This window comes from Oncorhynchus mykiss, chromosome 13, assembly GCF_057628025.1.
Source record: "Oncorhynchus mykiss isolate SJ-2025 chromosome 13, ASM5762802v1, whole genome shotgun sequence".
In the NCBI taxonomy this organism is placed as follows: Eukaryota; Metazoa; Chordata; class Actinopteri; order Salmoniformes; family Salmonidae; genus Oncorhynchus; species Oncorhynchus mykiss.
Genome location: NC_143034.1, coordinates 42,629,699 through 42,642,928, shown reverse-complemented (window position 1 = coordinate 42,642,928; position 13,230 = coordinate 42,629,699). Strand labels below are relative to the sequence as shown.

Sequence of the window (13,230 nt, the reverse complement as noted above, 5' to 3'; positions counted from 1 at the left end):
TTGTCTCGAGGCTTAAAAATCCTTCCTGTCTCCCCCCCTTCGTCTACACTGATTGAAGTGGATTTAACAAGTGACATCAATAAGGGGATCATAGCTTTGACCTGGATTCGTCTGGTCGGTCTATGTCATGGAAAGAGCAGGTGTTCTCAATATCTGTATACTCAGACAGAAGGAGATCATGCAGTATACATGGAACCGCATTGCATAGACACAACGAGATAAGCTATGGAATGTAGCGGTAGTGGTGGGTGTAGTGGGTGTCAGTAGTGGGTGTCTGCGTTTGTGTGTGTGTGTGCGTGTGTGCGTGTTGTGTGTGTGTATGTGTGTGTGTGTGTGTGCATGTGTGCGTGCGTGCGTGTTGTGTGCGTGTGTGTGTGCGTGTGTGCGTGTGTGTGCGTGCGTGTGCATGTGTGCGTGCGTGCGTGTGTGCGTGTTTGTGTGTGTGTGTGTGCTTGTGTGTGTGTGTGTGTGTGTGTGTGTGCGCGTGCACATGGTTTTGTATGGGTGTGTCTCTCTCACGCTCCCTTTCTATCATGCTTTCTTGCCCATACATATCTTTGAACATCGTCTCCGGGACTTAACGAGAGTGTTGCACATTGATATTGAGAGACTAGTCGGCATCTGCTCTGCTGGTCGTACTGAACCACTTAATCTGATCTGATTAATTCATTCCTTGATTCCCAATCAGCCCCTAATCTAATCATGGACAGGATCAACCCCCTCCCCCTCACTCTCACAGGAAATACTGTACTACCCTTCCCACATGCAAACGTTCTTGAGAAAAAGTGTGTTGAATTATCCCTTTGTCCCTGTCTTCATTTGAATATTAATCATGGTATGTAGTTGTTTTATACCTACCTTGGTTGCATGCGCTGACTGTAAGCCACTGTGGATAAGAGTATCTGCTAAGTGACCAAAATGTAAATGTACAAATTCATCAGAGCTCATTGCTGTGGGAACATCATTTTCCATTGACGTCAAGCCTAACGACAGTTTGTTTGTTGTTTGTGCCTGAAGCTCCCATTGAAATAGGATGACTAAGTGAACATATGCAGCTGTTTGTAAAGTGGGAATCATGCCACCTTGCGACCTGTTTGTTCAAGAACACCCACGTGACCGGAACGTCTGGCTCCACTTGACGTTACATGGGACCAACACTAGGTGGTACTGTTGACCACATTTTCACTGTTAAGCTTCCAGCCAAGACGGACTGTAGTGGTGCTGTATGGTTCCAGATTGCTTCAAATGGAAACTCACCCCAATGCTAGATATCTATTGTTGTACCCTTTAACTGAACTCTCTCAAATGAAGGAAAACGGCTTCTCCAGAATGGCTTAATTTGCAAACCACTCCCAAATATTAGGGACATAATCTAACATGATTTAAAACTGTCTTTTTAAAAAATGTTTGTCATTATTTCTGAAAGCCTCTCATGTGAACTACATCAGTTTTTGATGGTTTTATTATTTTATCCCAGAGATTTAGAAATTGTGTATGTTGTGTGTGTGAGCGTGCATATGAGCGAGCAAGTGTGTGGGCATGTGTGTCTGATGGCTTGTGGCTGCTCTGGAAACACTTTCTATCCTACTGTATGGGAACTGCAGATCTGTGTATGTGGCAGACCTGTGACTGGGAGAGACAACCTCCTTGAACCTTCATTCACAACACTGCTACATGAATCAAAATGGGTCAAAAACACACTAGTGATATTACTGTAACATTTTCACTCTTTCAACATCCAACATTTCCCTCAGAGGAGAAAGATTCTCTGAATCACAGCAGTCTGTCTGTGAGCGTAATAATGGGATACTGTCTTTATACTATGAATAGCCAGCCAGGGCTAAGTGAGGACAGGGTAATTCTATGTTGCTGTGTGTGTGTGTGTGTGTGTGTGTGTGTTGGTCGTCTGGGCAGTGATGGTGGTGACTACCAGGTCTGAAGCTCCCTCTGCAGGTCAAGCGGGTCAAACAGCCTCATAGCTTGCCGAGACCCCCCCCCCTGTTTAGTGTTTCCAAAGCTGGGCTGGTAGACAGGGCTTGCATCCCACATGGCACCCTATTCCCTTTATACTGCACTACTTTTGAGGTCTCTGGTCACAAGTGGTGGGCTATATAGGGAATAGGGTGACATTTGGGACATAGAGGATATTAATGCGAAACAAATGCTGAGAGGGTATCTTCTGAGACCTCGCTGGAGGACACAGTGGAAGTGCAATTGAATGCATGTGAACAAGAAACAACAAGCCCTTGTTGCAGCTTGTATAATAACTTTTATAGCCACACCAAGGGGCCTACATCACAGAAAATGAATTGTACATAGTTGCTGACTCCCAATAAGGAAGTTACAAGGGAACAATTAGGTGAAGTGTTTAGTGGGCACTAAGCATCAATTGATCCTATATTAGGTGTAAAGTGGACATGGAGCAAGATCTAAAGCGTGAATCTGCTGAGGGCTCCCAGAAAAGGAAGCGCTAATCTTTGCTTTAGCTCAGGCACATATGGCGTCACGGAGTGGTCTCACAGTAGGATACTCTTCAATCCCCCTTGATACATTTCCTGCCACAGCACAGGCTCCAGGTCAAACCCTGGTGGGTCGGCACTGTAGAACCTGACACACACAAGCGCTTTAGGGTCTGAAATGTCTATGTGTGTGTTTGTATAATTGTACTTAAAAATAAAAAAATAAAACATTTGTTTGGTTTCTTATGCTTCTGCCTCGATTGTGTTTGGTGTTGTCATGCAGGGCTCCCTTGTAAAAGAGACCGTGGTCTCAATGGGACTCCCCTCTCCTCTCCTAAATAAATAAATAATAGATCCTGTGGTCATGTATCAACATCCATCTTTTCAACACCCTATTGGCATTTGGACAACACCCTACTGTTCACACAGCAGATTCAGCTCTCCTCCTCTTCCCTGGCGATAGCACACGGTTACAGTCCGTTAACGATTGTCACTGAAGAGCTTCAAGTCGTCAAGGAGAAAACAAAAGTAGTCAGGCGCATGCTCGCCTGCAGCCTTAGATTCGTCTTGGCAAAATATTGACGGGGAAAGAAATGGGTGTCTTCTGTGCTGTGTGTTCTGCGTTAAATGCCAGCAATGGAATGACAGATCTGTTTAGGAGTGTCTCTACGTCTCCTTAGCTCTGTAGCTGGGATTGAAGTAGAGATGTATTGTAAGAGTGTAACTCCTTGAAAAAAAATCTTTGTTATCTTTATTCTACAGGTACAGGTTTATTCTACAGTCGACCTGCGTAGGTAAAAGGACAAACACACACACACTCCGCCGGACCATCTGACGATACGCATGTCTCATGTTCTGTCACAAGCTCTGTTGTCATTATATGATAAGACTATGGAACCTCCCAATGGCCAATCAATATTCACCAGGTAGGTGGCTACTGGCTAACGCCCTCATACAACCCTATAGAAATATAGTTTTTTTAACCTCTTTTACCTCTCACAGCATTAGATATAGTAGGCCTCTTAACCAAACGTGAAATATGCAAAGTGGTGAAAGTGAGCGGTTACAAGGCTAACATTTGGACATGAGAACAGGTTATCTTTGGAGGTGTCTGAAGGCTTCCTCGTTAGAATTTGTCTTCGCCCCGTGCGTTTATTTACCAGCGTCCCCCGGGTCGCCCTGACCCGTGTAATCACCCCGGCAACTATTTGGACAAGGCCTGAATCAAAGGTGCAGTGGGAAGCCTCTGACTTCCCAGGACTAAGTGGACATTTCCTAAGGAAACACGGAACAGATTGACTGGGCCCAGAGTGAGAATAATGCCCTCTTTGTGAGAAACGGGTTGGGGAGCCAGAGGTAGTATAGTCTAGCAGCAGCTCACCTACTCTTCCTCTCTTTCCGTTACTCTCCATCTCTCTCTCTGTCTCGTGTGCTCAATCTCTATCTGCCGATGGCTTACGGTAAAGTGGCTTACTTTGTTCGTGTCCTTTGCACTCTTGTAACGGGTGCTGTCGGTGGAAGAAGGTGAGGACCAAAGCGCAGCGTGGTAAGAGTTCATCTTATTTGGTGAAAACTGAATAAAGCAACAACCGGCACAGTTCTGTCTGGTGTAGACACACAAAGACTGAAAACAACCACCCCCAAAACACAATGGGAAAACAGGCTACCTAAATATGGTTCTCAATCAGGGACAACGATTGACAGCTGCCTCTGATTGAGAACCATACCAGGCCAAACACAGAAATAGCAAATCATAGACAAACTAACATAGACAACCCACCTAACTCACGCCCTGACCAACTAAAACAAAAGACAAAACAAAGGAACTTAGATCAGAACGTGACAACTCTTGACTGCTGGTCTGAAAGATATCATGACCGAAAATTCACATCGTTGACATAGGTGTAAATATTTCATGTACTGTGGATCGCAAGTGATGTGCCTGTGGGACTGTCAAGTGTTTTGACAACACCTAATGTTCCATCTTGAGAAGAGACCGTGGTAGACTGGTATAGTCTTTGAAGTGAGTAGACGACGTGCCAAGGGCTAAAGAAGGCAGGACATGTATCTAAAGGCACACAGGCGGACGTAATAACGGGTCAAAAATAGTTTCTTGTGTGTTGTTTGCCCACAATGGCAGATTGAAAGGTTTCCCACCCTTGAAGATTGCAGAGACAATGGATTTTAAAGAGGATGTTTAGCCGTTCCCCAATAGCTTTTTTTTTTCTGGAGGAGTTTATTAATCCATTCCCTTTAATTTATCCAAGGTGAGCTATCGGCTCAAACGGGTCACCATTATTCCCTAAGCCACATGGGCAAGGATGATGGTGGATTTGTTTGCAGAAGCAGGATGAGCAGTGAGATATATTTCTCATAAATACTGTAATACTGCAACTAAATAATGTGGGTTCGGACGCACGAGCGCGCACACACACGGGTGTGACATGCAGGGTGCATGACCCCTTGTAGTCAGTGAGCAGCCGACCTCTCCCTAGGGAACTCCAGCCAGTCACAGAATAGAGTGAATCACGGTGTGTGGGTGTAAGCGGACTAACCAACACTGGCAATGAGAGCAGTTAATTATACTGGAACGAGCATTGTGCCCAGACGACCGACCGACCGACCGACCAACACACACACACACACACACACACACACACACACACACACACACACACACACACACACACACACACACACACACACACACACACACACACACACACACACACACACACACACACACACATGCGCGCACAGCAACATAGAATTACCCTGTCTTAGCCCTGGCTGGCTATACATAGTATAAAGACATTATCCCATTATCACGCTCACAGACAGACTGCTGTGATTCAGAGAATCTTTCTCCTCTGAGGGAAATGTTGGATGTTGAAAGAGTGAACATGTTACAGTAATATCACTAGTGTGTTTTTGACCTATTGTGATTCATGTAGCAGAGTAGCGTTGAGGAGACAGAAGAATGGTGCCATGGATAGGTTGATAACAGGAATGTGTTTAGTGTCTGTGATTCTGTAAATATACACAGCCATGTTCAGTAGGACACAGCCATGGTTGAACGGGGAATTCAAAGGTGGGGGAGCTCTATTTGGAGGGGTTTAGGGTAAGGGTTGAGCCAAGGTTGAACATAAGGCTAGGGTTAGGGTCATGCCAAGACTAGGTTTGGGGTTAGTATTTGTATCCTACTCATTTTCAGAACCAATACGAGTTTGGCTCCTACCTGGCTTTCTTTTTGACTCAAGGTGTGGAACAAAATCACACGTTTCTTACTGGACACCATCAAATACCTCCGCATTGCAGTGTGTTTCAAAACCTTTCCTTCTACTGAACACAACCTAGGTTTGCTCAGACTGACATGTGAGCCCGGGAGAGCAGGAGGAGGAAGAGGGAGTCTTTGTCAGTCTTTCCAAGACGAGCTCTGGGCTCCTCTGGCTGGCCTGACTCTGGCTCCGCTCTGACAAGACTCCCAGCTGCAGCGTAGCCAAGATGTCCACTTGAAGGCCAATCAACCCAACCCCAGCCCGGAGAGAGACGAGGGCTCAGGTTCAACTCACACGTGGACTCTCCATAGAGGTGTAAGGTGAGCTTCCCTGATAACTATATCTATCATTGCGTGTGCCGTGAGTAAACCTGGATTAGTTAAATTGTTTGAGTGGGTGATGAAGATTGTGCTGGAAATGTTTGATTACTGAAATTATTATGGAGGTGTTTTTACCGTAACCGAACACTGAAAATACTGTATATTATGGTTCTATGTTATGACAATGTGTTATGACATGGTATGAACTAATGACAGAGAATTAGGCCACATTGTTTGTAACTTAAAAACATTTTTTTTTAACATATTTTGGACATAATGTTGCTGCCACCGTCTCTTATGACCGAAAATAACTTCTGGACATCAGACCAGCGATTATTCACCACAAACTGGCAGAAGCTTTTTCTTCCTTTAACGAGTCCGACGAGCCCAGTGTGAACGACATACTGCTTTCCAGGGAACAGGCCCAGATCCCCGTCATTTGCGTGAAGAGACGACGGAGGATCGACGCCTTCCGTTCTTCTAGCTAACGTGCAATCATTGGAAAATAAAATCGACAACCTACGAGTAAGATTAAACTACCAACGGGACATTAAAAACTGTATTATATTATACTTCACAAAAGTCGTGGCCGAACGACGACATTATCAACATACAGCTGGCTGGGTAAATGTTGTGTCGGCAGGATTGAACAGCGGCGCCTGGTAAGACAAGGGGCGGCGGACTATGAATATATGTAAACAACAGCTGGTGCATGATATCTAAGGAAGTCTTGAGGTTTTGCTTGCCTGAGGTAGAGTATCTCGTGATAAGTTGTGAACCACACTATTTACCTAGAGAGTTTTCATCTGTATTTTTCGTAGCTGTCTTACATACCACCGCGGACCAATGCTGGCACTAAGACCACGCTCAATGAGCTGTATATGGCCATAAGCAAACAGGAAACGCTCATCCAGAGGCGGCACTCCTAGTGGCCGGGGACTTTAATGCAGGGAAACTTAAATCTGTTTTACCAAATTTCTCTCAGCATGTTAAATTTGCAACCAGAGGGACAAAGTTCTCCCTCACCCTCTATTTGGCAAATCTGACCATAATTCCATGTTCCTGATTCCTGCATACAAGCAACAATTAAAGCAGGAAGCACTAGTGACTAGATCAATAAAAAGTGGTCAGATAAAGCAGATGCTAAGCTACAGGACTGTTTTGCTAGCACAGACTGGAATATGTTCCGGGATTCTTCCAATGGCATTGAGGAGTACATCACATCTGTCATTGACTTCATGAATAAGTGCATTGATGACGTCGTCCCCACAGTGACCGTATGTACATACCCAAACCAGAAGCCATGGATTACAGGCAGCATCCACACTGAGCTAAAGGCTAGAGCTGCCGCTTTCAAGAACCGCTATGCCCTCCGACGAACCATCAAACAGGCAAAGCCTCAATACAGGACAAAGATCGAGTCGTACTACACCGGCTCTGACGCACGTCGGATGTGACGGGCCTGCAAACCATTACAGACTAGAAAGGGAAGCACAGCCGAGGGCTGCCCAGTGACACGAGCCTACCGGACGAGCTAAACTACATTTATGCTCGCTTCGAGGCAAATAACACTGAAACATGCGTGAGAGCACCAACTGTACCGAAAAACTGTGTGATCACGCTCTCCGCAGCAGATGTGCGTAAGACCTTTAGACAGGTCAACATTCACAAGGCCGCAGGGACAGACGGGTTACCAGGCCGTGTACTGCGAGCATGCACTGACCAACTGGCAAGTGTCTTCACTGACATTTTCAACCTCTCCCTGTCCGAGTCTGTAATACCAACATGTTTTTAAGCAGACCACCATAGTGCCTGTGCCCAACAACACTAAGGTAAGCCACCTAAATGACTACCGACCTGTAGCACTCACGTCTGTAGCCATGAAGTGCTTTGAAAGGCTGGTCATGGCTCATATCAACATCCTCATCCCAGAAACCCTAGACCCACTCTAATTTGCATACCGCCCCAACAGAACCACATATGATGCAGTCTCTATTGCACTCCACACTGCCCTTTCCTACCTGGACAAAAGGAACACCTACATGAGATTGTTATTCATTAACTACAGCTCAGCGTTCAACACCATAGTGCCCTCAAAGCTCATCAATAAGCTAAGGACCCTGGGACTAAACACCTCCCTCTGCAAATGGATCTTGGACTTCCTGACGGCCCGCCCCCAGGTGGTAAGGGAAGGTAACAACACATCCGCCACGCTGATCCTCAACACAGGGGCCCCTCAGGGGTGTGTGCTCAGCCCCCTCCTGTACTCCCTGTTCACTCATGACTGCACGACCAGACACGACTCCAACACCATCATTAAATTTGCCGATGACACAACAGTTGTAGGCCTGATCACCGACTACAACAAGAGAGCATATAGGGAGAGGGTCATAGACGTGGTAGTGTGGTGCCAGGACAACAACCTCTCCCTCAATGTGATCAAGACAAAGGAGATGATTGTGGACTACAGGAAAAGGAGGACCGAGCACACCCCCATTCTCATCAACGGGGCTGTAGTGGAGCAGGTTGAGAGCTTCAAGTTCCTTGGTGTCCACAGCACCAACAAACTAACATGGTCCAAGCACATCATGACAGTCGTGAAGCAGGCAAGACAAAACCTATTCCCCCTCAGGAGACTTAAAAGATTTGGCATCTGTCCTTAGATCCTCAAAAAGTTCTACAGCTGCACCATCGAGAGCATGGTTGCATCACTGCCTGGCATGGCAACTGCTCTGCCTCCGACCGCAAGACACTACAGAGGGTAGTGCTAACAGCCTAGTACATCACTGGGTTCAAGCTTCTGCCATCCAGGACCTCTATACCAGGCGGTGTCAGAGGAAGGCCCATAAAATTGTCAAAAGTCTCCAGCCACCCTAGTCATAGACTGTTCTCTCTGCTACCACACGGCAAGTGGTACCGGAGCGTCAAGTCTAGGTCCAAGAGGCTTCTAAACAGCTTCTACCCCCAAGCCATAATACTCCTGAACAGCTAATCAAATGGCTACCCAGACTATTTGCATTGCCCCCCCCCCCTCTTTTACGCAGCTGCGACTCCCTGTTATTATTTATGCATAGTGGGTTGTGCCGTGAGGGAGATCTTCGTGGGCTATACTCGGCCTTGTCTCAGGATGGTAAGTTGGTGTTTGGAGATATCCCGCAAGTGGTGTTGGCAAAGTGGGTGGGGTTATATTCTGCCTGTTTGGCCCTGTCCTGTGATATCATCGGACGGGGCCACACGATGTCTCAGCCTCCAGTATTTATTCTGCAATAGTTCATGTGTCGGCGGGCTAGGGTCAGTCTGTTATATCTGGCGTATTTCTCCTGTCTTATCCTGTGTCCTGTGTGAATTTAAGTATTCTCTCTCTCTTTTTCTCTTTCTTTCTTTCTTTCTTTCTTTCTTTCTTTCTTTCTTTCTTTCTTTCTTTCTTTCTCTCGGGGGACCTGAGCCCTAGGACCATGCCTCAGGACTACCTGGCATGATGACTCCTTGCTGCTCCCAGTCCACCTGGTCGTGCTGCTGCTCCAGTTTCAACTGTTCTGCCTGCGGCTATGGAACCCTGACCTGTTCACCGGACGTGCTACCTGTCCCAGACCTGCTGTTTTCAACTTTCTAGAGACAGCAGGAGCAGGCTATGAAAAGCCAACTGACATTTACTCCTGAGGTGCTGGCCTGTTGCACCCTCTACAACCACTGTGATTATTATTATTTGACCCTGCTGGTCATCTATGAACATTTGAACATCTTGGCTATGTTCTGTCATAATCTCCACCTGGCACAGCCAGATGAGGACTAGCCACTCCTCATAGTCTGGTTCCTCTCTAGGTTTCTTCCTAGGTTCTGGCCTTTCTAGGGAGTTTTTCCTAGCCACCGTGCTTCTACGCCTGCATTGCTTGCTGTTTGGGGTTTTGTGACATCAGCTGATGTAAGAAGGGCCTTTATAAATAAATGCATGTGAGTAATACAATTTGATTTGATTTGATTTAGTTACTGTTGTGTAAATGTTGAATTACATCGATTATGTATAGGTTGAATGGCTTAGATTTACACAGACACTGAGCCGAGCTCTATAAATACTAAAACACACACTTAGTCCAGTCTCTCCACTCTAGAGGAAGTAGAACCAGACTGGCTGTTCAGATCTATTTACTGTCCCCCCTCCCATACAGTACACTCACTCACTCACTCACTCACTCACTCCACCCTCCCTCCCTCCCTATTCTGCCTCTTTTCTCACCCCCAACTCTGCCCCCAACAAGTGAGACAACACGACGGCGTTGTTTACAAGACAGCTGTGACGTCCTCCTGAAGTGGACTGACTCCTCCTGGTTTCAATATGGCTCTCTATACTGTCTGTAGTCCAGAGGAGTTCTCCATAGCTGCAGTGGTCAGTCAGACTAAGGGGACTGGCTCTCCCTGCACTCGCAATGAAGCGTACTACCATTGGGCTCAGCTGTTTGTAATACTGTCTGAGCAGCCCGGACTGCTACACACATAAATAGTGCCACATGCTCCAGCAAGCCCAGATGAGAAGGGAGAGACGGAGGCCCTTCTAGGGGGAGAGGATACATCTAATTTCATACAATCTACTGCTGTGATAGGGAAACTTGGAAGCACTAGAATGGCTAGTCTTGTCTTCTTAAATTTGATTGTGTTTCCAGTTTATGCCCGGCTATTGCTATGTTCTAGATATGAGTACACTCTTAGAAAAAAAGGGTTCCAAAAGTGTTTTTCGACTGTCCCCATAGGAGAACCCTATTTGGTTCCAGGTAGAACCCTTTCTGGTTCCAGGTAGAACCATCTGTGGAAAGGGTTCTACATGGAACCCAAAAGGGTTATTCAAAGGCTTATCCTATGGGGACAGCTGAAGAAACCTTTTGGGTTTTTAGATACACTCTTAGAGACAAAAAAGTGCTATGTCGATACAGGTATAGCAACTAGTAAGATGACTCACTGATTTCAGTTGATCTTTCGGTACAATACATAGAAAATGTGTGAAATGAGCACACTGTGGCCTTTCAGGGATAGAAAAAAATCGCCACATCATTTGTATCATAAATCACTAGATCATCATTGCGATATCCTCTCTGTTCCACGGTGAGCTGTTGCTCCTTCAATCGCCTATTCCTCCCGTTGATGTACTGTAGGAAAAGTTGAATAATGTTCGGCGCGAAGAGTGAGGTGGAGTAGGTGGGCTGTCAGACTGCTAGGAGGTACAGCCTTTGCTGGCTGATGAGCGCAGGCTCTTGCCTTTGTAGACGGCTATCTAGAGGAGATATACTGCATCGGTAACAACATGCAGGTGCAGGTAACACTCATACCCGGAGCACTTTACCATTCCCCCTAGCTGAAGTTTGATTTCATGCCTCCGCATTTTTGGAATCCCTTCTGTCCCTTCTCTGCTGTCACTTGTACTCTCCATTTGTCCTTTCACACACACTAATAGAGATTTCCAAGTGGAAAGCCTGAGTCTGGGCTTATCTTCATTCAGAACCATTTGAGATCAACATCTGGAGTGTATGTGACGATTGAAAACACTCATCTGTGCTATTTACCTGGTCTCTCATGTTGACAGTCTCCCCTGTTGACTGTGAGTGTGTGTACGCGTTTTAAGGATGACTGCTTGTGATGAAGTGTTCTAGGGTTGCAGAGCAGGCCCCTTTGTTTTCCCTGGAAGGGCTTCAGTCAGCTCCTCTCCTATTGGCTGTCTCTCAAGGGCTTGTCCCAAAGCACCAACCGGACGTGTCTTCACGAGCCTGGCAGTCTCAGGCCAGACAGACATGGTGGAAGGAAGATAATGGCTAATATGAGGCGATCATTTCCTGTTTCATTGCAGGAGTCAGTCAGTCAGTCTCTCTCCCTCAATTTTCAATTCAATTCCATTTGTTTTATTGGCATGACGTAACAATGTACATATTGCCAAAGCTTACTTTGGAGATTTACAATATTAACACAATGAAAATAATAATAATCAATATTGACTGTCCCTCATCTTATGGCAGGCAGCAATGTAGAGCTCTGCCACAGCTATCTGCGTCCTCCCCCAACAGGACGGATGCCTATTCTCATCAGAGAGGTCTTTGTAACCTTGAATAAGGCTTTTGAATGTGGGGATTTTTTTTTTTGGGGGGGGGGGGGGAATTGTGTTATATATATATATATTAAATGCAGCTCTTTCTCAAGTTCTACTGTGGTAGAGTGGTTGCACAGCCTTTCCTCTACAGGGAGCCAGATTTTCCTGTGTCCACCCTTCTCAATGGCAAGGCCAGTACATTGTCAAGGTCTTTGTCAAGGTTTTTCTAAGGTTTTGATCAGCAACCATGGTCAAATAGTTTGCCACGGTGAACTGTCGATTTAGGGCCAGAGAGCACTGAATTTGACTTTGTGCTTGTGCTTCCCAAGAAGTAATGTAGTTTTGTTTTGACTGTGTAATTTGGTTTATTCTGATTGATTGGATGTTCTGGTCCTGAGGCTTCAGTGTGTTAGTAGAACAGGTTTGTGAACTCAGCCCCAGGACCAGCTGGATGAGGGGTCACTTTTCTTTGCTCGGCTCTTGGCATTGCAGTCCTTGGTAATGATATGAAAGGGGATCACTGTATTTTAGTTGTTTTCAAAAACCTAATTTCTTTGTTTTTGAGTTTTTATTATTAGTGGATATTGGCCTAATTCTGCCCTGCTTGCATTGTTTGTAGTTTTCCTCTGGACATGTATGATCATCTTACAGAACTCTGCATGCAGGGTTTCAATGGGGTGTTTGTCCCTTGGGTGAAATGTTGTTTTGCATGTGGACCCCACACCTCGCTGCCACAAAGTGCAATTGGTTCAATGACACATAAAATTCGTTTTTATCCAATTTTTTTTATAGGTATTTCAATTTTCATTTGTTTTTTTAATGGCGTGCTTTCTCTCTCAGTTCATTTACTGCCTCATTAAAGGTGTCCAGTTCAGCTTATTTCCAAACCAAAAAATTCATGAATATATGCCTAAATAACATACCCCACATAAAAAAAGTTCCTGACTGCGGGCATAAATGGGGTACCTACAGAGAACAAGCATCTGTGAAACTGCGACTGTAGTGTCGAGACATTATGTGGACATTCCTGAGTAAGTTCAACAGGAGATGAACCATAGCAGTAAATACTCTGAAACAGTATTTTGCCCATCCCCGGGCAGGCT

The 13,230-nt window shown here is 45.7% G+C and overlaps 2 long non-coding RNA genes across 2 annotated transcripts in view; one reads left to right on the top strand and one right to left on the bottom strand.

Moving 5' to 3' along the window:
• Positions 1-13,230, bottom strand: part of LOC149978890 (uncharacterized) — a 699,006-nt gene that overhangs the window by 52,558 nt on the left and 633,218 nt on the right. The gene's annotated exons all lie outside the window — the stretch shown is intronic.
• LOC149978892 (uncharacterized) lies at positions 5,931-10,023 on the top strand. The gene is made up of 2 exons (XR_016485898.1): positions 5,931-6,057; positions 9,509-10,023. It is a non-coding gene; the product is annotated as an uncharacterized LOC149978892 (long non-coding RNA).